This window comes from Lepidochelys kempii, chromosome 3, assembly GCF_965140265.1.
Source record: "Lepidochelys kempii isolate rLepKem1 chromosome 3, rLepKem1.hap2, whole genome shotgun sequence".
Classification (NCBI taxonomy): Eukaryota; Metazoa; Chordata; order Testudines; family Cheloniidae; genus Lepidochelys; species Lepidochelys kempii.
Genome location: NC_133258.1, coordinates 89,953,846 through 89,966,453, shown reverse-complemented (window position 1 = coordinate 89,966,453; position 12,608 = coordinate 89,953,846).

The window sequence follows — 12,608 nt, the reverse complement described above, 5'->3', positions numbered from 1 at the left end:
ACTAGATACGGAGGAAGACTAGGGATAGACATGGTGAAGAATGACAAAAAACAAAAAGGTTTAAAGATGAACAAGCTGTGAAGCAGATACAAGATAGAAAGTGTGGACAGATTTTCTTTGGTTTCATCATAGCTATTGAGATGACAGCCAGAAATCAAAGAAGAAGAATACGGTAGCTAGTAAGGTTATTATTATTAGTGTCCTGGAACAGCTGAGTGGACCATGAAAACCAATGCAATATGCAAATATGTATTAAAAATATACTGATTTTATATTATATCAGTTCAGTTCTAGAATGCTGCTTTTAAAAATAAGGTGAGATTGGTCTTAACATTTTAATTATCTTTTAGAATCCTAGTGGTTAGAGATGGAAAAGGCTGGCTAAATCATTGAGTTCAGGCCAAGATACAGTCCACCAAAGGAGGTATTAAAATGTCACTCCTTGTCCTTTGTTAGAACACCCTGATGTCCAACAGAAGTCTTTTTTGTTTCCATGCCATATCTAGGCAGTGCCAAAATAAATTGGGTCCTGAGATCCCTGTGCTTTCTAGTAGGCACCGGTAAACCAAAAACATGTTATGGTATTTATATTACAACACAGACTTTGTCGCTAACATTCTCAGCAGAGCCTGTGCTGTTTGATTAGTTGTGACAAAGTGAAACAGCAGGCTAGAAAGCTTTAAGGGATTCCTGTGTATCACATGGCTGTGCAGAATATATAAGGAAGAGGAAGCTGGGGAAGAGGATAGCGGGAAAGGGTGTGTTCTCTTTTTTGTTGGGTGGTGGAGGCGGCAAGGTGATAGTGTCTGGGGGTTGTAGCCAATAGTAGAGTTCACTTTGTGTTCTTTATGACTCTTGTATTCCAACAGTAAGTCGTGCTTTGCTGAAGAAAAGGCCTTAAAAGGACTTGAGTGTGGTATCTGCTTCCCTTCCTGGGCTGGTGAAACAGCCAGCCAGCTTACAGCAGTGTATGGCTGGAAAGAAAGGACCCTCTGCAAGGGCAGGTGAACAGCCTTTTTCTTCTCATGCTCCAGGGGCCTCAATTGGAGCTGCTTCTATCCGGGGCCCTGTATTCTCTGTGTCAAACTGGTCCTAAACTCTGCATCAGGTTCCCCAGATTCTATAATGCTTCAGCGGAAATTTTGGAAATTCTGCAGGTAGTTCAGATGAATGTTAAATATAGGGTTTTTTTAGTTACTTAAATAGTAAAACGAAAAATACAATCAATGCAGTAGCTCCTGTATTGTTTATTTTTATATTAAATGCAGTTTACTTTAGCTTGCCTCCATGTTGTCAGTTTTCAATATACATAGGGTGTCATTATTAGCTTCCAATGTTAACTCATTAAGATGAACAGAGCAGTCTGAAAGCAATTAAAATCTCTCCAGCGCATCATCAAGGATCTACAACCTATCCTGAAGGACGATCCCTCACTCTCACAGATCTTGGGAGACAGGCCAGTCCTTGCTTACAGACAGCCCCCCAACCTGAAGCAAATACTCACCAGCAACCACACACCAAAAACACTAAGGAACCTATCCTTGCAACAAAGCCCGTTGCCAACTGTGTCCACATATCTATTCAGGGGACACCATCATAGGACCTAATCACGTCAGCCACGCTATCAGAGGCTCGTTCACCTGCACATCTACCAATGTGATATATGCCAGCAATGCCCCTCTGCCATGTACATTGGCCAAACCGGACAGTCTCTACGTAAAAGAATAAATGGACACAAATCAGACGTTGAGAATTATAACATTCAAAAACCAGTCGGAGAACACTTCAATCTCCCTGATCACTCTATTACAGACCTAAAAGTCGCAATACAACAAAAAAACTTCAAAAACAGACTCCAATGAGAAACTGCTGAATTGGAATTAATTTTCAAATTGGACACCATTCAATTAGGCTTGAATAGAGATTGGCAGTGGATGGGTCATTACACAAAGTGAAACTATTTCCCCATGCTTATTTTTTCCCCCTACTGTTACTCACAACTTCTTGTCAACTGTTGGAAATGGGCTATCCTGATTATCACTACAAAAGGTTTTTTTTTCTCCTGCTGATAATAGCTCACCTTAAATGATCACTCTCATTATAGTGGGTATGGCAACACCCATTGTTTCATGTTCTAGGGGTGTGTGTGTGTGTGTGTGTGTATATATATACATATATATTCTTCCTACTGTATTTTCCATGGCGTGCATCCGATGAAGTGGGTTTTAGCCCATGAAAGCTTATGCTCAAATAAATTTGTTAGTCTCTAAGGTGCCACAAGTCCTCCTTGGTCTTTTTGCTGATACAGACTAACATGGTTACCACTCTGAAACTGAGCAGTCTATGCCATGCAGAGCTATTGTTTCAGGGTGTGTACAATCTCATGGATGCATCTCTGCATCGGTTCACACATGGTTCACATTTTCAAGTGTTTCTTCTTAAGCAAGGGGCTAAAACATAACTTTTTAACAACAAAAGATGAGATTTTGGGACATAGTTCTGGAGCAAGAGTTGAATTCTGCAGCTTCAGAATTGTGGACTACTGGGGAGAATACTTGTATCTTACGCGTGAGAGAGCTAGGTCACCGCAGGGGTTGTGAGAGCACAGGGATTTTCTATGGTGGTATGCCACCATGTGTTTGTCTGCTGAATTTGATCCTGTGGCATTTGGACTTCATTAAAGATTCAAGATTTTTTTTCAAGATTTTTTTCAAGATTTCAGGTGTGTGGATATAATTCAGACTTGTCTCCTACTGACGACTCACCCAGCTCCACTTGTAGCTTACTTTTGGTATATACATGAGGCCTTCCATTACAGTTACTTCTACCAACATAGCACTCAGGATTATTTTTGTGGCCCTGTTAACAGGTATTAATAATTTTCCAGGTCTTACAATGCAACTCCAAATTATTCAGACCTGTAAACTTATATGTAAATGCTATTATTGTGTCAGAATCCTCTATAATTAGATTCACTTAAGTGGCTGATTTAGCATAAAATGATTTACATAATTAAGTATGAAGTAAAGCCAGATTCCTATTAACAATAAAGATGTAGCTCCATTAATACTTGGCTTCAGGATAACGTCAACTCAAAGCATTTAGGCAAATTACTTTGTTCTCTTGGCACAGTGGTGACAGAGCATTAATTTAGGTAAAGGGTAGTGTTTGTTAGATTTTTACATGATATTACTTTCCCTATGAATAGTTATATATGCAGTTGCCCTTCTGACGCTTCACATTGAAAGACCTTCTAAAGTTTAATACAGGTATCATACAACTAATTAATCTCTAGTATGCCCAGGTGTAGTGATCAGTTTTAAAATATATATGTATTTTGGTGTTCTAATGGGAGGTGGGAGGGAAGGGAGAAGAAAATAAATCAAATAGAGTTTACCTAAGCTTGTCTCACCACCCTGTCAGTGTATACACTCTTCCTTCTGAAAGTGTCTCATTTCATGCCTTGGCTCTTAGAAAGAGACCGCCCTGCCTCATTTACACAGATAGGTTTGAATTTCACCCTGTTTGGGAGTGTACTTGCTTTTCCATTGCTAACAGGAGAGTTCTTGTTCTTTAGAAGTTTTTCGTGCTTTTTTGTGACTTGGGGGAAATCATAATACACAATGAAATGGAAAAGACCCTAGTCACAAATAGAGAGTTTAAAGAACAAATCTAGCCATTGAGAGGTATGTTAATCCCTTCACTTAGCACAAGGACAGTTTGTAAATTGAGACTCCTTTTACAATCTATGGGCAAACTTTGCCCTCAGTTTACACTTTTCAAACTGCCACCAATAGGGTAATCTTGGATTTACAGGGTATAGCTGAGAATGATGGTTGGCTCTCTGTGCATTTTAACACAGCATTGAAACAGAGGCATGGGCTGATGGCAGTATTTAAAAAAATAGAAAAGAAGTCCTGTAAAATAAAAACCTTAGTTATGGCCAGGTATTTACGAATGGTGAAGTCAATCCTGCTATGATGCAGCGGAGGGTGGGCTAGAAGGCCATGAGAGGTCCTTCACATCACTTTTTGCGAACACAGACTAACACGGCTGTTACTCTGAAACCTTCACATGACTGATTCTATAAAACAAGAGTCTCCTGGAATCAGTAACTGAATGAAAAATGACTGAAGTTGAATCATGGGAAGACTAAAAGCGTGCTGGTGGAGAGTGAAAATTTTGAAGAACTCTTCCATCTCTTTAACATCTCTATTAAGGCCTCCAGACAACTGAAGCCAGGGTGGCCACATGGACTCATCACTGCCTCTGGATATACAGATAACCATAGTTGAGAAATGTTGAGTTTTAAACATTTTTGACAAAGGGATTCATTTTGAGAAAAAAACCCTGCTGTAGACAAATTTTCCCATTTTTGACTGATTCTAAAAAGCTCCAACTTGTTCAGCATGCAACAGCCCATTTGCTCAACAACACAAAGAGCTGAGAGTATGTCATCCTAGTGCTCTGGTCATTGCCTCCCTGGGGAACACCAGGTCAAAATCAGCTTTAGGGATCTAGCTGGGACTGGGCTAATTCAGCTGTAGCTGAGTGGCATTCTGTCTGAAACCAGTTTGAACTGTACTGGTACAAGTCACTGTTTATACCAGTGCATTGTGTCTATGGTATGGATTTGAATTGGTACAGCTACATTGATGGCTAAAATCCCCAGTGTAGACATGGTCTAAACTGAAAGAGAGTAGGAGCTCTAAATATTCCATGTAAACAGAATTTATGGCACATGACTAATTCTATATGGTAACCGGATCTGGGTGTAACTCTTAACATCAGTATGAGCCATTCTGCAGATGGATGTATGCCCTTTATCACTCGAATTACTGTTGCATATCGGGTAATGTCAGTTTCTATGATCTAATTATGAATCATGATTATAACTGCTCATTTGTCACTTTTCACAGATTCTGCAGTTTTTCACAGCTGCTCGATAGTTGGCCATGGTGCTCGTTTAGCTTTGTTTTAAATTTTTTTTCTGGTCTTGGTTTTGACGATAATCTGCTAAACATGAACAAAAGTAACCAGTGCAGTGCTGTCATCTTCAATCCTGTCAGCAATTAGCGCTTGTGTGGGACGTTCCTTTTCTTGGTTTAAAGAAGTGCTTTAAGGTCACCTGTAAAACCACATAATTTAAAACTGTATCACAGTCTTTGTTTTTAAAAAAAAACACCTTAGTATTATTTTATAGGTTATCAATATTCCATGGGTGAAATGCTGGCCCCACTGAAGTCAGGGCAAGGCTCCCAGTGTCCAGTGGGGCCACCATTGCACATCATGTGCTTTATGGATTTTTCATATTTGAATTATGTTTTACTACATTTTTAAAATGTACTACCCCCCCATCTAATATATTTTTAAAAGCATGCTATGACTTTAGGGGTTTAAAACAACTAAATTTTGTGGTGTTTTTTTTTTCTTTGCCATGACAAGCAAGCAGCCATCATCATGATTTTTGTTTATTGCCTTTACAGATGTTTGTTCATGTTTTATAGGGATGTCAAGTGAGAATTTAGAAGCTACCCATTGCAAAATACACAGTCATATGGTGGTGATTTAAGCAGTGTTTGAAGGAATAAACAAACTAAGTAAAATTCAGTTTTGTTTTTTGTTTTTTTGGTTTTGTTTTGATAAATATAACAATTCATTTATATTTTGCTAAATATGAACAGAGGATTAGACATTTCAAGCCAGAGTCAACCCCAATCTAAGTGTGCACAATTCCACTGAAGTCAATGAGTCTATACCAAGACTGAATTTGGCCCTTCACCAGTTCCGACTTTCATATTGCAATAAAAAAAAATCTAGCAACATCTGCCATGAACTCAGTCTGACATTCTCTGAGGGTGAGAAACAGGTTCAGAGATGCTCTTTCTATTCTTTCTGTTTCTTTGAATTAAGAAGCATGGGAATCATGCTTGTTAATTCAGGAATTTGTGTTTGTGTGAGACAAATTTCTTTTCTACTCCCTTTGGCTGCTTTTTAAAATCTGCATTCCTCATAAGTGTTGCAGAGAGTAAGCCAGTTATGCATAGTGGAAGCATGGGTCATAAACCTCTAATAATAATTGCATATGTGGAAAAAGCATGTTTTGCAGCTTTTCCACATAGCATAGGGACATTACACCCATGAAGTACAAGGTCAAATTCTTGTACTTCATGAGTGTCACAGCTGCCAATTACAAATTTAAATATAGTTTAAAGGGTCACTGTCAATTAGTTTTGGGGCAAATGTTTATTAGATTTCTTTTTTTGAGGAAAAACTTTTGTTATTGGAGTGGAACTATCACAAAGATGGCATTTAAAAAAAACACTTTTCAGGAAAAACAAGGATGTGGAGGTAGTATTGAATATTTCCATACAGTCCAGTAATGGCAACCAGTTGGAAGGGAGGGATAGCTCAGTGGTTTGAGCATTGGCCTGCTTAAACCCAGGGTTGTGAGTTCAATCCTTGAGGGGGGCCATTTAAGGATCTGGGGCAAAAATTGGGGATTGGCCCCGCTTTGAGCAAGAGGGTTGGACTAGATGATCTCCTGAGGTCCCTTCCAACCCTGAGATTCTATGAGAAGAGCATTATGTCTGTGCATGAACTAAAAATGAAGGAGTCTGTACTAGATTCTTTGTCAAAGGAGAGTGGAATGCAGAAAGTAAACAAACAACATGAAAGATGACAAGTCCAAATATTTGGACATAAGTTTTATGTTTACAGTGTCCCTTTTGTAAAAGTTCTCTCTCAGATGAAAGCTTCCACCTACTGCAGGTCTCTGTTTTTCACTTAATACTTGTATTTGTGTGAGGTTGGTGCTAGGCACTGTCACTTCCCCAATGGTGCAGGGGACTCCCTCAAAGGCCTCGTCTAGAATAAGACTTAAAGATGTGATGTTAGTTCGCTAGATTTCCCTCTTCAGCTTTAATTTGACCAATTTAGTATGTGTTAAAGGCAGTGTGCCTTGTCTACATTAGACTTTAAAATGTGTTAGCTTCCATATGCTAATATCATGCCTTAAATCCTAGTCTAGATTAGGTCAAAGGCCCAGCCCCAAGCAATGTCCCAGCTGGTGGGGGTGGATGGTCCAGAGCTGTGTTAGTGGTGACTCCTGGCTGTGACTTTTGCTGTCTCAACAGACCTCCTTCCTGAAGCTGTCCCAGCTGGTATAGGGGAACAGGCATCTGGATAGAAGCTTCCCCTAAAAATTAGGCCTCTCTATTTCAGTAGCCCCCAGCTTTGGCCCTATTACAGCTCAAGTGCTAGCTGCAAGTCCTGAGACCTGTTGGACACTCTCAACTGCCTCTGACTTTGAAATTAGGAAGTTGAGAATCAGAACAACTCAGGCCATGTCTATACTATAGCAAGAGAGCTAGAGTGCTGCAGCTGTACTCCTAATGGTGACACAGCTTGTCAAAGTTCCTCCCCCACTCTGAACTCTAGGGTACAGATGTGGGGACCTGCATGAAAAACCTCCTAAGCTTATCTTTACCAGCTTAGGTCAAAACTTCCCCAAGGTACAAAATATTACACCCGTTATCCTTGGACTGGCCGCTACCACCACCAAACTAATACTGGTTACTGGGGAAGAGCTGTTTGGACACGTCCTTCCCCCCAAAATACTTCCCAAAACTTGCACCCCACTTCCTGGACAAGGTTTGGTAAAAAGCCTCACCAATTTGCCTAGGTGACTACAGACCCAGACCCTTGGATCTTAAGAACAATCCTCCCAACACTTGCACCCCCCCTTTCCTGGGAAATGTTGGATAAAAAGCCTCACCAATTTGCATAGGTGACCACAGACCCAAACCCTTGGATCTGAGAACAATGAAAAAGCATTCAGTGTTTTACAAGAAGACTTTTAATAAAAAATAGAAGTAAATAGAAATAAAGAAATCCCCCCTGTAAAATCAGGATGGTAGATATCTTACAGGGTAATTAGATTCAAAAACATAGAGAACCCCTCTAGGCAAAACCTTAAGTTACAAAAAAGATACACAGACAGAAATAGTTATTCTATTCAGCACAATTCTTTTCTCAGCCATTTAAAGAAATCATAATCTAACACATACCTAGCTAGATTACTTACTAAAAGTTCTAAGACTCCATTCCTGTTCTGTCCCTGGCAAGAGCAGCATACAGACAGACACAGACCCTTTGTTTTTCTCCCTCCTCCCAGCTTTTGAAAGTATCTTGTCTCCTCATTGGTCATTTTGGTCAGGTGCCAGCGAGGTTACCTTTAGCTTCTTAACCCTTTACAGGTGAGAGGAGCTTTCCCCTGGCCAGGAGGGATTTCAAAGGGGTTTACCCTTCCCTTTATATTTATGACACAGCTGAACTAGCAAAACTGCATTTCTGTCAGTATAGTTTACTCCAGCTAGAAAGAGCAACATAAGCCATATTGGCAGAAGCATGGTTTTTCTGGTATCGCTTTTGCTTTTGCCAGCACAGCTATGTCAGTAAAATACCATATCCCCTCATATCCCTGATTGACATAGACAACCTTAATCTTTTTGTGTCCTCCTTTATTTCAGCGTCATGGCCATTTTCTGTGTTTAGATATATGTAGCTGTGTTGATCTAATGCAACAGCAAGGCTAAAGCAGAAGAAACAAAAACAACATTGCAAAGATACTATAGACACAAAATACTGATAAAATTTGCAGACAGTCTGCTTGCCTTTCCTGGAGTATAACATCTAATTTAAGAAAACTTTAGCACTTTAGCTGAGTATTTCCAAATTTTCTAATAATCAGGGGTTTTATCTAAATGTTAGTACAACATTCTAATTTAAAATGTTTGTATTTTAATGTGAATTTTGATTCTCTTTATTTTCATTTTTTAAATAGTTACAATATTGTAATATATGTAATTACAACCTTAATTTTATCTTAATGATAGGCCATTTCACATGTATACCACCTTCTGTCCAAAATCTGTGTGTAATACTCAGTAAACTATCACTCACCTACATATAAAACAATTAAAATTTCACCACTTAAATTATACGTTCTTATTTAGATTGTAGGTTCTTTGGGGCAAGGACGGTCTTTTTGTTCTGTGTTTGTACAGTATCTAGTGCAGTGTGATCCTGGTCCATGACTTGGCTCTGATGTGCTACAATAATACAAATAATAAATAATAATGAGAACAGTTTGCATCTTAGAAGTTATGTTAGGCAGAAACTCTGCCTTCAGCTCCACTCTTGAGGCCTCATCCAAAGCCATAAAGCCATTGGGAGTCTTTTCATTGACTTCAGTGGGCTTTGGATCAGGCTCTTAAAGACCTTAGAAACTCTGCAGGAGTCCCAGCCCCAGCATCTCTCTTTGATCTTGCACAGTGTATAATCTTTGAAGGCTCCCTAGCACTTCTGTCCATGTGGAGCAAAAGGGACACCCAAAAGCTGCCAGGACACAGACTAAGGAGACCCAACAAGACAAGGCAGCCTATAGATTTTATAAATTGTGGTGTAACAGATACACTTTTGCTCCTGGCTGCTCACGGTCTGGAATTTAAAAGACCCACAGGTGGTCGGTCTTTCTGTAGCATTTATAAACCCTGCATAAGTCCCTGCCAGCTACCCTGTATTTAAAAAAATCTGTGGGACACCCTGCAGAGTTATCGCAGGCTAACATTAAAACATAGCAGATAACTAATCCACCAAACATTCTACAAATGATCAAATCAGTTCTCATCAATGACAACAAAACAGACCAAATCTGGGATTTCCAGGCTGTGTCATTTTTGAGATCAGCCATTCTTAAAAAATGTTGTCAAAAGTGAAAAAACCCACAATTTAAAATGGTTGCATTTAACAGATCTCTTGTTGGTTGCCTGCAACATTTCTCAAAAAAACCCAAATCCCTCCTCTGTCAGAAGATTATACATGAGAGACTTCTGGTGGATTGATTTAGATTTGGTAGCTACTAGAATTGGGTGGTATGTGGCTTATCCTTTGCTATGGAAAAACTAGAGTCTCTGGGTTTGTCTACATGGGGAAATTATTCTGGAATAAGGTAAGGTATTAATGTAAACTGCTATCTGTGCAACTTTGAGTCTAAGGAGTCCCAATCCAGTATCCTGTTCCCTAGGCCACACTACCTTTCAAATGAGAAATGATGTAACACTTCTCTCAGCATTTGAAATGAACCTCAATTTTATTAACTGTTTTGTTTGTTTTCATGCACCTCTGCATTTCCTGCACCTCAGGCATGAAGGCATTTGGTTTGTTTTATACTAGGGCTTGATTCCCTTCTGGTGGAGCAGAAGAATATTGCCCTCCTGCATCACCTCAAGCTGGCACTTCATGCCCAGAGGAGGGCAGATGGTGGTTTTGCTGGGGAAGGTCAGTTTTAAATTGTGGTTGAAACCCCATGGAGGCTACCCTAAGGGTAGCAAATTGATTCATCTCACCAGCACCCTAACCACATCCTTCTCTGACATGTACCAGCCATTCTGGGGACTTCAGTGACCAAATCCAGGCCCTTTCAATCAAAGTGGATGTTGTAGGTGTCTTATGCCACCACAATCACCATCTGAGTGGACTGTTTGCTCCTAGGAGCATGGTATGCTGCCTACAGGCTGAATCTAGCTCTGCACGCAGAACTGCTGTGAGAATAGGGGTTTATGTGCCCCTTCCTGAGGTCCTGCCCCTATCCTGCCCCTTCCACCCCCTGTCACCTGCTGGAGCCCTGAGCCCTCATGCCCTGCCCCGAACCATCCTGTCCCACCCCCGTGGCCGGAGGAGCTCCAGCCGAACCGCCCCAGGCCACCGGCCAACCCGAGCTTTGGCCCAGCCGCCCTGACCCCTGGCCTGGGTTAGGGGAGGCTTAGCCTTAGCTCTTAACCATTCCTTCAGTTTTCATACCATTGTTAATCTCCCCAGCCTGAATTTCCCCAGTCAGTACATTGCTGTACATCATTTAATGAGACATTTCTCCAGTCATCATTATTCCAGATCAGTGGAAGCAAATCCCTGTCTCCTGACTGCTTTAACTAAGTATCTCACACACGACTGTCTTTCCAGTCTGATCCAATTTAACAGTCTGGTTTTCTCTTACTACATCCCTAATCTGGGGAGATGGATATAAATCTTGAGCCAAACTCCATAGGGCTTCTCTTGCATGTTCTTTTCACTATTTGTGCAAAGTGTTCTTGAACCAGTTGGTTGTCATTGCCAAGCAAACAGCTTAGAGGTAACACTGAAAAATAGAAAGCAGGCCCGGGGAGGAAGTTTCAAGACTCCCCCTGGTTCTTGTTCACTTTCTTCATTTGAGAAATTCACAAAGCTATTACCAGCAGGACAGTGGGGTGGGAGGAGGTATTGTTTCATGATTTCTGTGTGTATATAAAGTCTGCTGCAGTTTCCACGGTAAACATCTGATGAAGTGAGCTGTAGCTCACGAAAGCTCATGCTCAAATAAATTGGTTAGTCTCTAAGGTGCCACAAGTACTCCTTTTCTTTTTGCGAATACAGACTAACACGGCTGTTCCTCTGAAACCTGTCACAAAGCTAATGAGAGATCATTGCTGGAGGGTACATGTGAATAACCTCTGATCTTTAGGAAACAGTGACAAGCTTTCAAGCCAGGTGATTCTTTGCATCACTTTACATTTTCAAGGCTATCTGCACAAGAAAAAGGCTTAGGAACTTCTTGGTAAAAGTGGAGATTCTCCTTTTCATTTCTAGGCCCTACAAATTGGGCTGGCTGGACTGCGGCCGTGGGATTGGTAGCCTCCTGAAAGACAGGCTCGGAAGATTTTTGTCCTTCAAGGAGTTTACAATCTAAATCAGAAACAGACAATGCAGTTCAGGCAGAGGGCTCAGGTTCAGTTTTACCTAGGTGCAGCTTTTTAAGGAGATCCCCTCCACCCCCCACCTTAAAATGGGATTTGAATGAAGTGAGGTTGTTTGGCACCAGAGACAGGAGAGTGCTTCAAAGACAGGATGGATGGCTTGTAGTGAAAGCACTTGACCGGAACAGAGTAGATGTGAGTTCTGCTACTGACTCTGTCACAGAGTTCATGTGAGACTTGGATCAAATCACTCAGGCCCTGTTCCAGCTAAGCATAGGCTTAACTCTAAGCGCGTGAGAAGTCTCACTGATTTAAGTGAGGTTATTCGTGTGCTCAAAGTTAAGTATATGCTTAAATGCTTCGCTGGATCAGGTCTCAATCTCTCTGTGTCTCAAACCCCTTATCTGTAAGATGGGGACCGTGCTTCCCTAGCAAATAGGGGTGTCATGAAGATAAATTAAGTGACATTTGTGAGTAAATACATGAAACAGGTAAAGAGTGAAGGTCGTGTGCAAACTGAGAATTTTAATAAAATCTGCTGTTCTCAGCCAATTAAAGTGTTTTGTCCCCTCCGCATTGCGTTATAAAGGTAAAATTTTATAAATGGACTTCAAAAGGGTTGGGATTCACAGTTCTGGGCCAATAGGTAGCCATATCAAACGGAGCAAAAACTGAATTACCTGTATATAGAATTTCACCATTTGTGAACTCTAGTCAAGAGACAGTTTCCTCTCTTGAACTCCAGTCTCTAAAACCCATAAATAATTTCCTATCTGCAGGCACTTCTTGGTATTTAGATGATAAATCCAAAGGCTT